We start from the raw sequence: 14,191 nt of genomic DNA, 5'->3' as shown, positions 1-14,191 counted from the left end.
CTTACCAAGTGGGGGGTCAGTGCTAACGAGACAATTCAATTAAAGTGGTATGCCAACATTTTTATGGCTGACTTAGAACAACGCTTCCTCAGCTCTCGGCCCCTAACGCCCCTACTCTACTTGCACTACATGGATGACATCTTCATCATCTGGACCCATGGAAAAGAAGCCCTTGAGGAATTCCACCAGGATTTCAACAATTTCCACCACACCATCATCCTCAGCCTGGACCAGTCCACACAAGAGATCCACTTCCTGGACACTACAGTGCAAATAAGCGATGGTCACATAAACACCAACGAATACCGGAAACCTACTGACCGCTATACTTACCTACATGCCTCCAGCTTCCATCCAGGACACACCACACGATCCATTGTCTACAGCCAAGCTCTAAGATACAACCGCATTTGCGCCAATCCCTCAGAGACAAACACCTACAGAAACTCTATCAAGCATTCTTAAAACTACAATACCTACCTGCTGAAGTGAAGAAACAGATTGACAGAGCCAGAAGGGTACCCAGAAGTCACCTACTACAGGACAGGCCCAACAAAGAAAGTAACAGAACGTCACTAGCCGTCACCTTCAGCCCCCAACTAAAACCTCTCCAGCGCATCAACAAGGATCTGCAACCTATCCTGAAGGATGATCGCTCACTCTCACAGACCTTGGGAGACAATCCAGTCCTCGCTTACAGACAGCCCTGCAACCTGAATCAAATACTCACCAGCAACTACACACCACACAACAAAAAACACGAACCCAGGAACCTATCCCTGCAACAAACCCTGTTGCCAACTTTGTCCACATACCTATTCAAGGGACACCATCATAGGAACTAACCACATCAGCCACACCATCAGGGGCTCGTTCACCTGCACATCTACCGAGGTGATATATGCCACCATGTGCCAGCAATGCCCCTCTGCCATGTACATTGGCCAAACCGCAGAGTCTCTACACAAAAGAATAAATGGACACAAATCAGACGTCAAGAATTATAACATTCAAAAACCAGTCGGAGAGCACTTCAATCTCCCTGGACACTCAATAACAGACTTAAAAGTGGCAATTCTTCAACAACAAAACCTTCAAAAACAGACTCCAATGAAAAACTGCAGAACTGGAATTAATTTGCAAACTGGACACCATCAAATTAGGCCTGAATAAAGACTGGGAGTGGATGGGTCACTACAAAAACTAATTTCCCCCTACTGTTACTCACACCTTCTTGTCAACTGTTTGAAAAGGGCCACCCTGATTACATTGTCCTCGTTACCACTATAAAAGTGATTTTTCCTCCCTTGGTATCCTAACTGTTGAGAATAGCCCACTTCCACTTTAATTGAATTGTCTTGTTAGCACTGACCCCCCCCACTTGGTAAGGCAACTCCCATCCTTTCATGTTCTGTGTATATATTCTGCCTACTGTATTTTCCACTCCATGCATCTGATGAAGTGGGTTTTAGCCCATGAAAGCTCATGCCCAAATAAATTTGTTAGTCTCTAAGGTGCCACAAGTACTCCTCGTTGTTTTTTTTAAAGACCCATGTATACTTAAAGACACAGCAGCTCATTTTTACAAAAGCAAGAAATATGTTTCAAATGCGAGAAGTACAGTTTGTTACACTTATTTAATTGCTGATAGGAAGATGGAACAAGCAAGCTGGATTTCTAGTAACACCATGAAAGCACCAAAGAAATATTCACATTTCCACAGGTAAGTGAGGCACTCGGAGCTCTTTATCCGATAGATTCCTCATGGGAAGCACTGAAACACTTCTTCAAAAGCGTCCAGAAAAGGCTCAGTGATTTCATCAACTGTGACATGTCTCTGGAGTTCTTCGCTCAGGGAGGTGACACCCATCCCTTCGAGTCCACAAGGAACAATGTGATCAAACCACGTAAGATCTGTGCAGCAGTTCAGCGCCAGCCCATGAGAGGTTATATGCCTTCCACAATGGACACCTGAAAAGCAAAACATACATGTCACCTCGTTCAGTGCTATGTACCACACACCACCCCTCCCCCAAAGTCATCTTAAATGTCAGATTCCAAGGCCAGAAGGGACCATCCTGATCATCTAGCCTGACTTGTATAACACAAGCTACAGAACTTCCCCCAAATAACCCCTAGAGCAGATCTTTCAGAAAAACATCCAATCCTGATTTAAAAATTACCAGTGATGGACAATCCACTACAGCCCTTGGCAAGTTGTTCCAATGGTTAAATATCCCCTTAACACTAAGACTCCAATCCACCTTACCACATAAGTTGCCCAGCTGATGAGGCACCAATGCTGTAGTGCTTATCAGCAGCGAGGGCGCTGAGACCATAGCCTATCACGTTCACCAATACGGTCTCAATGTTTCCTTGTACTCCCCCACCATCTGTTATCTCATCTTACACTTCAACTGTAAGTTCTTTGGGGGCAGAGACCTGCCTGTCTGCACTGTATTTGTGACTGGGGTTCCCAGGCTCTAATATAATACAAATCTAGCTCAGGGCACTGGGTTCATTGTTATTGCAGAGACATGCAGGCATGGTGTGCAGTCCCTCATGAGGAAGTGAAATTCTTGTAAATATCTGCTTGTTAACCGGGCAAATCCTTCCTATTAGCAGGATTGGCTCTGGTAGCGAATGAGGACAAAGGACAGCATGATGTGCATGTTCACAGTCATACATAGTAGATCCCTGATTTTCCTGCTTTGCACTGCACAACAGGAGAGCTGGGATTCTACACTACTGTACTGTGCCCATTGTTTTTAGAGAATCATAGAGCTTTTCAGTAGCAGAAAATTTCCAGGAATTATTAAGGCCCACGTCCTGAAAGATTTACACATGTGCACAATTTTAGTCAGAGGAGTAATCCAATGAGATTACACACATGAGTAATGGTACACACGTGCAGAAATCTTTCCAGGACTGAGGCATAAAAATGTAGTTCCAGTGATTTACAAGTAACCCCTAAGATTATTAGAATTGAGATTAGCGTGCGGGGGGGATCTCTATTATTTCAGTATGTGGACTGCCTTTAGCCACACTCCATGTATAATCAGGTCACACTCTACCTGCTATTTTCCATGGATCTTTCACACAGCAGCACATGAAAGGAGAAGCAGTTTAATAAAGGCTACGCTACGGCCTTGTCTCTGCTAGAAAAGGATCTGCCAGTGTAACTATACCAGCAAACCATCTTAGTGGAGGTGCCGTTTGTACCAGGAAGAGTGCATTTGCTGGTATAACTTATATCAGTTCCCTAAATGAAATAAACGATATCAGCAAAAGCATGGTTTTGCTTGTATAACTGCATCTACACTTGTGCTTTTGCCAACACCATCAGGTCAGTTATGGGGTGTGATTTTTTCCACGCTTGATAACATAGCTACACTGGCAAAAATGTTAAGGATAGACCAGGTCTACGCTAGGAGCTATGCTGTCAAAAACCTCTAGTGTGGACATATTTATATTGGTATAGAAGTGCTTATTGGATTTCCCTGACCGGGATGAACGATACCAGTATAAACACCGTTATAACTGTGTCTATACTACCGCTTTACTGGCATATCTACGTTAGTAAAAATCACACCCCAAACCAACACAACAATGCCAGTAAGACTCATTAGAGCAGACCAGGCGAAGCAGAAAAGCATGGCCTTCATCCTGCACTGAAAACCCCATGGGTGGATCCCTACATCCGTGCTGAGCCCCACTGGAGTCTGTGCGGTTCATTGCAGCATCAGGGCTTGTGATCATAAAACCACGAACACTGGTGGGGCACTTGGGCGGGTGCAAACCCTGAAACTACTCTTAACTCACTCAAGGCTGCTCAGCCCCATCTCCTGCCAACTTCCCAGGAGCTCCCCAAGTCTCCACTTGTCCCCTGATCCTCTACCTCTCTGCTACCCGCCATGACCTCCTGCCTTCTCCTCAGGGACCCACTGAACCCCTGCATCCCCCGACTGCTACCCCCATTTCCCCTGCACCCCTCTTCCTGTCTCCTCCCCAGGGACCCTGAGCCCCCAACATACCCCAACCCCCACCTCTCTCCTGCCCCCCATTTTACCCCCACTCCTCTTCCTGTCTCCTCCCCAGGGACCCTGAGCCAACTACATCACCCAACCCCCACCTCTCTCCTGCCCCCCATTTCCCCTGCACCCCTCTTCTTGTCTCCTCCCCAGGGACCCTGAGCCCCCAACATACCCCAACCCCCACCTCTCTCCTGCCCCCCATTTTACCCCCACTCCTCTTCCTGCCTCTGAGCCCCCCACATACCCCAACCCCCACCTCTCTCCTGCCCCCCATTTTACCCCCACTCCTCTTCCTGCCTCCTCCCCAGGGACCTGGAGCCAACTACATCACCCAACCCCCACCTCTCTCCTGCCCCCCATTTCCCCTGCACCCCTCTTCTTGCCTCCTCCCCAGGGACCCCGCTCCCCTCACTCCCTTCCTGCCCCGGGACCCCCCGAACCCTCCACTAACCCCACCCCTCTCCTGCCCCCAACCCCTCTTCTTGCCTCCTCCCCAGGGACCCTGAGCCCCCCACATACCCCAACCCCCACCTCTCTCCTGCCCCCCATTTTACCCCCACTCCTCTTCCTGTCTCCTCCCCAGGGACCCTGAGCCAACTACATCACCCAACCCCCACCTCTCTCCTGCCCCCCATTTCCCCTGCACCCCTCTTCTTGCCTCCTCCCCAGGGACCCCGCTCCCCTCACTCCCTTCCTGCCCCGGGACCCCCCGAACCCCGCGCTTCTCCCAGCCCCCCGCCTCCCCCCGGATCCCGGCCCGGCGCAGAGCTGGCGGCCCCGCAGCCACACGCCGGGGGAGGGCGGCGGCAGGGCGCGCGGGGCGGGCAGGCCCAGGCGGCGGCAGAGGCCGAGGCGCCGCGGGTCCGGCACCGGGTAACAGCAGCTGGCCCGGGCCGCGGAAGGTGAGCAGCGCCCAGCGCCCGCAGCCGCCGCTCCTCGCCCGCCGGGTCGGGGCCGCCCCGCAGCCCGCGCGTGTACACGGGCCCCGCCGGCTCGGAGAGCAGCAGCCAGCCCGCCGCGCCCGGCCCCACGCAGCGCTCCTGCGCCGCCAGCGACTCCGCGTAGGGCAGCCGGCCGGGCCCGCATCGCCCCGCCGCTGCCGGCCAGAATGCCTGCCTGGCTGCCTGGGGGAGCGCGGGGCGGGGGGCGACTCGAGGCGGGGCTGGGAGTGGGGTAGGGCTCAGAGGCGGGGGAAGGCAGGGTGGGGTAGGGGTCAGAGATGGGGTAGTGCTCAGAGGTGGGGTAGTGGAAGGCAGTGTGGGGTAGGGCTCAGAGGTGGGGAAAGGCAGGGTGGGGTAGGAGGCAGAGATGGCACTGGGGTGGAGGCGGGGGGAAGGCAGGGTGAGATAGGGCTCAGAGGTGGGGTAGGGGAGGCAGGGTGGGGTAGGGCTCAGAGGCGGGGGAAGGTAGGGTGAGGTAGGGGTCAGAGGTAGGGTAGGGGAAGGTAGGGTGGGGTAGGGGTCAGTGATGGCACTGGGGTGGAGGCGGGGGGAAGGCAGGGTGAGGTAGGGGTCAGAGGTGGGGTAGGGGAGGCAGGGTGGGGTAGGGCTCAGAGGCGGGGGAAGGTAGGGTGGGGTAGTGGTCAGAGATGGGGTAGGGGAAGGTAGGGTGGGGTAGGGGTCAGAGATGGCACTGGGGTGGAGGCGGGGGAAGGCAGGGTGGGATGGGGTCAGAGGTGGGGTAGTGGAAGGCAGGGTGGGGTAGGGTCAGGTGGATCTGGGGGTGGGGTCAGAGGCAGGGGAAGGTAGGGTGGGGTAGTGTTCAGAGATGGCGCTGAGGTGGAGTCGGGGGTGGGGTAGGGGGCAGGGTGAGGAAGGGGTCAGAGGTGGAGCTGAGGTTAGGCTGGGATGGGCTGTGAGTTGGGTCAGGTGGGTGAGGGGTTGGGATGGGGTGTGGGATGCGGTAGGGGACAGAGGAAGGGTAGGGTGAGAGTAGAGGTTAGGTGAAGCTGGGGATAGGGTGGGATGGGGAATCAACGTTGGGGTTGTGTGATGAAGTGGGGGAATTGTCTTGTTTTTTTCTTGTTTTTCCAATGGTTTGCATGCAGAGGGGGCGGGACTCAGTTTCCCTGGGTGTTACTGGTTTAACGAGGTGATGGGAGAGGGAGTTTGTTGTTACAGAGGACCAGCTAGGGAACTTGGGACACCAGCCAATGGCCTGGAGAATGGATACCCCAGCGACTGGCGACCTGGTGACCCAGAGGCCCAGCTCAGGAGTTGCAGCCAGTTCTGGCCAGTGGGAGGACAATGGGCTGTAAAGAGAGGACCCCCGGTGACCTAACAAGCTGGTTCCAGCCAGAGGGGGCCAGAGGATGGAAGAGAGGAGAGGAGGCGACTCTGTTTACCTGGAGAGAAGACAATGGACAGAGGCGGGGCTTGAGGGTGGTGATATCAGATGCCCATCTGGGAAGCAGGAGGGTTCTGGGCTGGAGAGGGAGAGCAGGCAGAGCCCACCTGGATGCAGGGGAGACTTGGATGTGCTGTGCTGAGGGAAGCCAGGCTCGAGGGCCCTAAGCGTTTCCTGTGCTATGTTCAGACGCTCAATAAACCTTCCTGTTTTACACTGGCTGAGTGTCACTCCAGTCTAGAGAACAGGGTTACATTATTCCCTTTGGGGAGTGGAGGCCCTGGGGTTCCAGAGCGAGTGGACTCCCTGATGGGGCCCACGGCGAGAAACAGGTGTGCTAAGGCTCCGAGAGGTGCGGCTCCAGGAGGTGGAGGGGCTTAACCCCCGAGAGAGAGTGGACCCCCGACAAGGGTTGGCACACTGAAGGGGGTTCCTCCCAGGGACCGCACAGGGCCAAGAGTGGGCATGATCTGTGAGTCCGTGACAGGTTGATTTCACATAGAATAGGGATCTGATGCATAAGGAAGGCAGGGGTGGGAGTCTGGGGGTGGAGCAGGAGGTGGGGGGAGCAGGAGGTGGGGTGGGGTGGGGTGAAGTTAGGTAAAATGTAGTGGGTTATTCTGTGCTCTTAGCCCCATGCCTATATGCCAAGTGTGTGACCCATCAACAGATGAAGCTTTGCTTTCCCCACCATTGCATCACCTCTCTTATTATTTAATTTAAGTGGAATTGATGCTTTCCAGTGGTTTACATGTAATGTCCTTTTAACTGACTCTGGTGAGTTAGAGTCATAGAGATTAAGGCCAGAAGGGACCATCAGATCATCTAGTGTGACCCCCCTGTATATCACAGGCCACCAACACCACCCATCACGCATATACTAACCCAGCAACCCAAATTAGACCGAAGTATTCCAGCCCACTGGAGACTAGACTGTTATGTGCCACAGGGAGACAATACAAGGGACCAAGATGCATCAGTGCCTGAGGCCCCTGCAATGGCAGGGACATGATTAAGTGAGATAGACCCAGATATAACTTTGGCAAGTGACCCTCATTCCATGCTGCAGAGGAAGGTGAAAACCCCCCAAGGTCACTGCCAGACTGACCTGTGGAAAAATTCCTTCCCTATCCCACGTATGGCAATCAGTCCCTGAGCATGTGAGCAAGAATAGCACCTGAGAGAGCGTGCTTGGTGCCACCCACCTCAGAGCCCTGGCCCTCCTTATCCAGTGTCCATTTCCAGCCCAGGCCATCTCTGGTGCTTCAGAGGAAGGAGACAAAAACAAATAAACAAAACAATAAAAAAAACCCAAAACAGAATACATTGGGTGGGGGAGAAAAATAATCCCTTTTTGATCCCTACAGGTGGCTGGCTGAAACCCTGATGAAGGAAACATAAACTGGAAGTGAGCCCTGCCCCTTACCATCAGAAGCAACCCTGCCAGACAATTGCACTCATAAATTTGTCCAGCTCTGTCTTAAAACTCATGAAGTTCCACAACTCCTACTGGGAGCGAGCTGCCCTGGAGATTCTTATACAGTGCACAGCCCCTGTTCTGTGCTCCATTGCACATTAGAACAGTACAGAGAATGGCCAGCAAATCCTAAGAGCAATCCCAGCAGGCACAACTAGTGGGTGCATGGCACATGTGTCAGGTTATGACCGTGCTAGCAGCACAGACTGCTGTTGGCACAGTGCAGGGCCTGTGACTTGTGCAATTGTAAGCCCCGTGAAATGTAGGCTTCATTTCAGGCAGAAGTAAGGAAAGGAGCTTCCCAGCCTGAGAGGGGATATTCCCCACATGACATTTAGTATAGCTTAGTTAATGTTTTTTTTTTTTTTTAGAAGGCAGCAAAATATATTGTTTGAGTTTTTTCTTAAACAAATACAAAACTGCAAGCAGCTCATCTCACAGCAACAACTCTACAGCAACACTCCAGTGTTCCCCTTACCCAGCATTCACAAGCACGCTCCAGGAACATACCAACCTGTGATGAGTAACCCTACCATAATAAAACCAGAGCAAAACTCCCCAGCACTCATGAGCAGCCTTAGAATAACAAACCCATTTGTACAAAATGGAGCTAAAGAATTTTAATAACAAAACCAAGTCTAGAATTATATTGTAGTTAAACTTACAAATGATTATTGTGAATCATAGAAGATTAGGACTGGAAGAGACCTCAGGAGGTCATCTGGTCCAACCCCCTGCTCAAAGCAGGACCAATCCCCAACTAAATCATCCCAGCCAGGGCTTTGTCAAGCCGGGCCTTAAAAACCTCTAAGGAAGGAGATTCTACCACCTCCCTAGGTAACCCATTCCAGTGCTTCACCACCCTCCTAGTGAAATAATGCTTCCTAATATCCAACCTAGACCTCCCCCACTGCAACTCCATCCTCCTTGTAACCCCACTTCAGGTAGTTGAAGGCTATCAAATCCCACCTCACTCTTCTCTTCTGCAGACTAAACAACCCCAGTTCTCTTCCTCGTAAGTCATGTGCCTCAGCCCCCCTGATCATTTTCGTTGCCCTCTGCTGGACTCTCTCCAATTTGTCCACATCCTTTCTGTAGTGGGGGGCCCAAAACTGGACGCAGTACTCCAGATGTGGCCTCACCAGTGCCGAATAGAGGGGAATAATCACTTCCCTTGATCTGCTGGCAATGCTCCTACTAATGCAGCCCAATATGCCGTTAGCCTTCTTGGCAACAAGGGCACACTGCTGACTCATATCCAGCTTCTCATCCACTGTAATCCCCAGGTCCTTTTCTGCAGAACTACTGCTTAGCCAGTCGGTCCCAGCCTGAACCAGTGCATAGGATTCTTCCGTCCTAAGTGCAGGACTCTGCACTTGTCCTTGTTGAACCTCATCAGATTTCTTTTGGCCCAATCCTCCAATTTGTCTAGGTCACTCTGGACCCTATCCCTAGCCTCCCACGTATCTACCTCTCCCCCCAGCTTAGTGTCATCTATGAACTTCCTGAGGGTGCAATTCATCCCATCATCCAGATCATTAATAAAGATGTTGAACAAAACCGGCCCCAGGTCCGACCCCTGGGGCACTCCGCTTGATACCAGCTGCCAACTAGACATCGAGCCGTTGATCACTACCCATTGAGCCCGACAATGTAGCCAGCTTTCTATCCACCCTATAGTCCATTCATCCAATTCATACTTTTTTAACTTGCTGGCAAGAATACTGTGGGAGACCGTACCAAAAGCTTTACTAAAGTCAGATATATCACGTCCACCGCTTTCCCTATATCCACAGAGCCAGTTATCTCATCATAGAAGGCAATCAGGTTGGTCAGGCATGACTTGCCCTTGGTGAATCCATGGTGACTGTTCCTGATCACCTTCCTCTCCTCCAAGGGCTTCAAAATGGTTTCCTTGACTGGTCTGTAGTCCCCCGGGTTCTCCTTCTTCCCTTTTTTAAAGATGGGCACTATATTTGCCTTTTTCCAATAAGAGTAAATAGTTTTAATTATAGTTTGTTTTAAAAATCAGGACTAAGATCCTGAGTGGGTTGAAATTAACCATGTCGGGCCTTTAGAGAATAACCAAATGATCCAATCTTAGCTTTTAAGTACTATTCTATAAAATATTCCAATGTCACCGAACTGCTAAATGAGTCAATTATTAAAAACAAAATAAACTGTACCCAGTGAGCTCTTGTAAAGCTGTTGTTTCAAATTATCAATTAGATTAATCATATAAAAGTTACAATTCATGCATTTAGTGTTTATAGAGCTATCAACTGCATTAGCTCTGACTTTATCACAAATCTTATTTTCTGGATATCTACTCTTAGTAGTTCTAAACAAATTAGCTCTCACCTCAGCCAACAGCCTTTTTGCAAGTACTACAGTGCGGTTACTGTTGTACTGGAGAAATTGCAAGAAAGGCAGAAGTGAATGATAAGAGGCACTTTCTTCTGTTTACCTACTCCTTTGTTGAAAAGGAGTAAAGGTAACAAAGGTCTACAAGATTAGTGTAGCCTGGGAAAAAGCACCGTCAAATAAACACAGTCGTACTGTGCCAGGTCACGCTCGACCACATTTAGCCAGTTTCTTTAAACAACTGCACTGGCTTGCCTCCATTCAGGTCAGGATCCAGTTTAGTTCAGCACTGCTCTCTTTATCACCAATTCCTGATCTCACTAATTGACTTCAGTGGAGTTACTCGGGATTTACACTACTGCAACTGAGGCTATAGCGCTTCACTGTAGATGCTAGGTAGGTAAATGGGAAAAGCCCTTCCCGTCAGTGTAGGTAATCCACCTCCCCCCGAGGCGGAAGATAGATCAACAGAAGAATTCTTCCATCAACGTCGCACTGTCTACACAGGGTGACTTAGGTCAGCTTAACAACGCTGCTCAAAGTCGTGGATTTTTCACTCCCCAGACCAATGTAGTTAAACTAAATTAATTTTCTAGTGTAGACCAGGCCTGAGATCAGAATCTGGCTTGCTGTGTCTGCCCTTAGCAGAAGAGATTTGCATATTGTGCCAAGATTTTGTGTGTGTCTGTCTGTATGTATATCAAGTTATTTCCTTTTTTGTGATTAATCATCAAATTTTTGCTGGACATCAAAGCCAAATGCTCTTCCTTTTTGGCTTGCTGTGGTGGTGCATGCGTAAGATCAGGAAAATGGTATGTAATAGGTCCGGGATCCTTTGTAAATAAGAAGCCAAGAATTAGCTTGGTCGTATACTTACAATATTTACTGTCAATATCCGGCTTATGAAGCCGAGAGGATATGGAGAATTTGCATGGAACACAGCAATAGATGGCTCAATGTTTCTCCAGATATAAGGGCATAATAATTTTTGTAAAGAGTGCGTACAATGTCGCATTTTTACAGAACATGACTCACCATTCAGGGTAACTGCACCTGTATTTCTCCCCCTCCCCTGAGGTCCAGCAAGGGCACTCACTCTCGGCTTCCCCAGACTGTTGCCTGCGTCTCAGTCCCATTTGAGCAGGGTATGGCTCTGCTGCACAGTTCTCTGCCTTCACTGCAGAGACTAAATAGACTTGCTTGTTTTGTCTTCAGATACTGATAACAGAGAGTTGTTGCAGATATAAGGTAAAAAGCACGACAGTGAAAACATTAAAAACGAGAACAGAACCTCAACCTATACACATGCTAACATGCATTCTGGCAGGCCCTATCCTTCCAACCCTACACTGAGGATTGGGACCCTCTGTGGAACAAAGGTCACATCTGTTTGCTGGATCAGGAAGAAGACCCTGAGTCCATTTAAACCCAGATCATTTATCCAAAAGATTTCTCCTTGTCTCTTGGTCCCTGGAGAATCCAGTTTGAATTAGGATAGGCATATCTCTGCAGGGGGTGGTTTCAATTCTCCTGCTATTAGAGAAGATACATACAATGCCACAATAACATATACACAATTGCATTTTTAATACAATGTACAAAGGTATTTACCCTAATCCAGTAAGGTTTAGTTTAATTCAGTAAAGTTTAGCTTAATTCCATAAAGTTTGTTCAGGATATTACAGGATCTTGTCAGTCTGCCACAACAGAAGCACACAATGTTATTACCGTAGTGCAGTGATTCTCAAACTTTCATACTGGTGACTCCTTTCACCTAGGAAGCCTCTAAGTGCCACCCCCCCATATAAATTAAAAACATGTTTTTATATATTTAACACCATTATAAATGCTGGAGGCAAGGCGGGGCTTGGGTTGGAGGCTGACAGCTCACTACCCCCCAGGTAATAATCTCATGACCCCCTGAGGGGTCCCGACCCCCATTTGAGAACCCTGGCCATAGTGCCTTCATCTGAGTATCACAATGCACTTTACAACAACCGTGCCTCTTGAAACCTCTATAATTGTTTTTTATTAAAATAGCGGCGTCCCATTGTGCTAGGCACTTTACCGGAAGTAGAAGTCCTTGCCCTGAGGAGCTTGCCATCAAATTCAAGACATGGATCCACAGAGTATATAACGAAGTAGGAAGGTATAACAAGTAGGAAGGAGCAGGAGAGGGAGGACAAGGGTCACAGCAATGAGAACAAACATTAATATAGGCCAGCTTTGTAAAGCAGGTATCCTCCTCATTTTATACAGCTACTAAATGAGACTCAAAGGGTGAAATCTTGGCTCCATTGAGGTCAATGACAGACCTAAACTGAGCCTCTTAAGAAGAATCCAAATCTCATTTTAAGAACATCACATCTGAGAAGTGTTGTGACTTCTTGACTCCCTGCACTCAAAGGGCCCCCTTTGTGCCACATTCCAAGCCTGGCAGAGATTCCAATTGCTTCATCCGTCTCTTTATTACTGTTTTTATTGTTTGTATTGCAGTAGCCCCAGACCTGGACTGGGCCCCATTGTGCTAGGTGCTGTACAAACACAGAACAGGAAAAGGATCCTTGCCTGAACGAGTTACAGTTGACGTTTATTTCGCCAACCAGAGCATCTTCATCTTTTTTTCCTAGCATGTTGGAAGCATGAAAGGTTTTGTATTAATAACCTGGACTGTGAGATTCCTTTAACACACCTTACAACTGTGACCGTGTCCAGCTTTTCTCATGATTTCATGCACTGTGGTGCACTTCCTGTCTCCAAACTCAGGAACTGGTTACAGTGTGATGGCCTGTGAAGTCCCAGCAGAATGGCACTTCTCTGTGAAGGACCCCATCTCCATTCATGGAGATACTGAAGATGCTGACAGCTAGTTCCAAACGCTGCTTTGAAAATTTATATTTTTCTCCATAGATTTAGGCCCAGCTCCACAAAGGTTAAATGCCTTTGTGGATTAGTGCTTAGCAAATATTGAACTACCTACTGCAATTAGAAATAACCATCCGGACTGAACGCGTAGAACATCTTAAGGATCCTGGTGGGTTGTGATTAGAGCCAAAACCATTATGTACAGCATATTCATTGACCCAAAACTACATTCCTGAGGCTGTGACGGAAGCAAAGAAACACAAGGATATCCACAGTTGAGGCTGACCTCCAGGCCGCACGCACAGCAGGGTGTATTAAGGAAGTAGTTAAGGAAATTCCCTGCTGTGGCTGGGGATTGGAGGTCAGCCTGTGGAGTGAATTTCCTTATTTTTCTTTGCTGCCATCACCACCACAGCAGACTTTTGATTCAATTAGGGCCTAATCCAGCAAGCTGCCGAGCTGCCTTAAATCACATTCAAGCCAATGGGATCTGAGGACATTCAGCATCTCACAGGATCAGGCTTTTTATGAATTTCATTCCGAGCGGGCATGAGGTTCACTGCCTTGGAGACTGAAGTAATCTCTTTATTCGCCAAATAGTGGATCAACTTCAAAGAGCAAGCCACCCCACCCCCCGCCCACAGCCCTGTCAATGTGTCTCAACAATGACCAAGAGTCACCTGCTGTGGAGTCAGAGGGGAATTCACTTTCCATATCCAAAAGCCGTCCAGGGTACTGATTAATGCTAACTGTGGTGGTGTTTTTGTGATAGGTGCACCTGTCTGCATGGAACTAGAGTGAGACCCACCAAACTAATTTACCATATGCCACACTACAGACCAGAGTGAGGTTCAGATCCAACACCTGCAGGTGAAAGGCTCTGTATCTCATTACCAGTTCCCTGAGCCTCCCCTTCCCACAGACATTTGCACTGATGACATGTAGCTTTTAAAAATGCCTTTTCCCAATGTAATTAACGAGGTCTATTCCAGTCTTTGGGCTAGTGGTTTGTTATTTAATATTTGTATATAGCACCGTAAGTGGGGATTGGGGACATGTTTTGTCGATTTTGTATAGCACCGTAAGTGGGGATAGTGCTTTATAA

At 49.1% G+C, this 14,191-nt stretch overlaps 1 protein-coding gene and 2 long non-coding RNA genes across 3 annotated transcripts in view; 2 read left to right on the top strand and 1 right to left on the bottom strand.

Moving 5' to 3' along the window:
* LOC135974229 (zinc finger protein RFP-like) overlaps positions 1-14,191 on the top strand; it is a 111,578-nt gene that overhangs the window by 85,347 nt on the left and 12,040 nt on the right. The window lies entirely within an intron of this gene.
* On the bottom strand, positions 1,554-10,281 carry LOC135974230 (uncharacterized). The gene is made up of 2 exons (XR_010591452.1): positions 10,219-10,281; positions 1,554-1,971 (listed from the first exon to the last, which is right to left on the bottom strand). It is a non-coding gene; the product is annotated as an uncharacterized LOC135974230 (long non-coding RNA).
* LOC135974231 (uncharacterized) lies at positions 4,749-6,599 on the top strand. The gene is made up of 2 exons (XR_010591453.1): positions 4,749-4,936; positions 6,155-6,599. It is a non-coding gene; the product is annotated as an uncharacterized LOC135974231 (long non-coding RNA).

Source organism: Chrysemys picta, chromosome 11, assembly GCF_011386835.1.
Source record: "Chrysemys picta bellii isolate R12L10 chromosome 11, ASM1138683v2, whole genome shotgun sequence".
Taxonomy (NCBI): Eukaryota; Metazoa; Chordata; order Testudines; family Emydidae; genus Chrysemys; species Chrysemys picta.
The sequence above is the reverse complement of the archived record's forward strand: the minus strand, read 5'-3'. Positions and strand labels throughout refer to the sequence as shown.